We start from the raw sequence: 877 nt of genomic DNA, 5'->3' as shown, positions 1-877 counted from the left end.
GAGAGAAAGAGAGGAGGTGCTGACATGTACATCACGTGACAGGGTGTGACGCGACAGAGGCTGCTGAACCGGATCTCGTCAAATATCAGGCTAGTGCTGTTCTGTTTACAAAGTCTTCCCCTACAGGATATTTGATGTTATGACAATTTGACAAAGACTTGGCAAAGGACTGATCAATTGATTAAAATAAAAATTGCGTATTGGAGTTTTTTGTGCATGAGTGAGTTTGATTACAGTTGTGTTGGGAATCGAGTTCTGACATTATTCTGTAAGATTGAGGTCATTTGGTGCTTATTAAATAATTGGTTTATGAGTACTGTAGTGTTGCTGGATTATAGGTGTTTTCTTTTTGGATTACTCTGAAGTTGTCTACTTTCCTGTACTTTTCCTGATTGAAGGTGGTAAGATAGCCACTAATTGATAAATTAGTAAAATAGGAAATATAAATTAATTATTTTTGATTATTCATAAATTTATTAATAATTGTTTAATTGGAGAAAAAAAATGTTTAATTATTTTTGAATATTCATATTTTTTATTGATTAATTTTTATTATTTAGAAAAATTTTATTTTTATTTTTTTTGGTTTATATTAAAAATTAAAGGGAGGACACTATAGGCTATATATTCTAAAATAATAAAAATAATTCACATTAAAGGAATATAAAAGAGTTGTTACAATGGGGAAAAAGGATATAAGGACTATGAAGGTAATTACACCTGTTGATATAGTACAAAATAGTAATCCTCTAGTTAATGGTATTGCAAGGTTATCCGGCAAATGGAACAAACGTTGGCCTGACATTGAACAACCATGGCCAGTGGAAGGGACTCTTAACCCTGACGTAATCAACATAATGAAAGTGCTTCTGTCAAT

This window comes from Coregonus clupeaformis, chromosome 9 (genome assembly GCF_020615455.1).
Source record: "Coregonus clupeaformis isolate EN_2021a chromosome 9, ASM2061545v1, whole genome shotgun sequence".
In the NCBI taxonomy this organism is placed as follows: domain Eukaryota; kingdom Metazoa; phylum Chordata; class Actinopteri; order Salmoniformes; family Salmonidae; genus Coregonus; species Coregonus clupeaformis.
The sequence above is the reverse complement of the archived record's forward strand: the minus strand, read 5'-3'. Positions refer to the sequence as shown.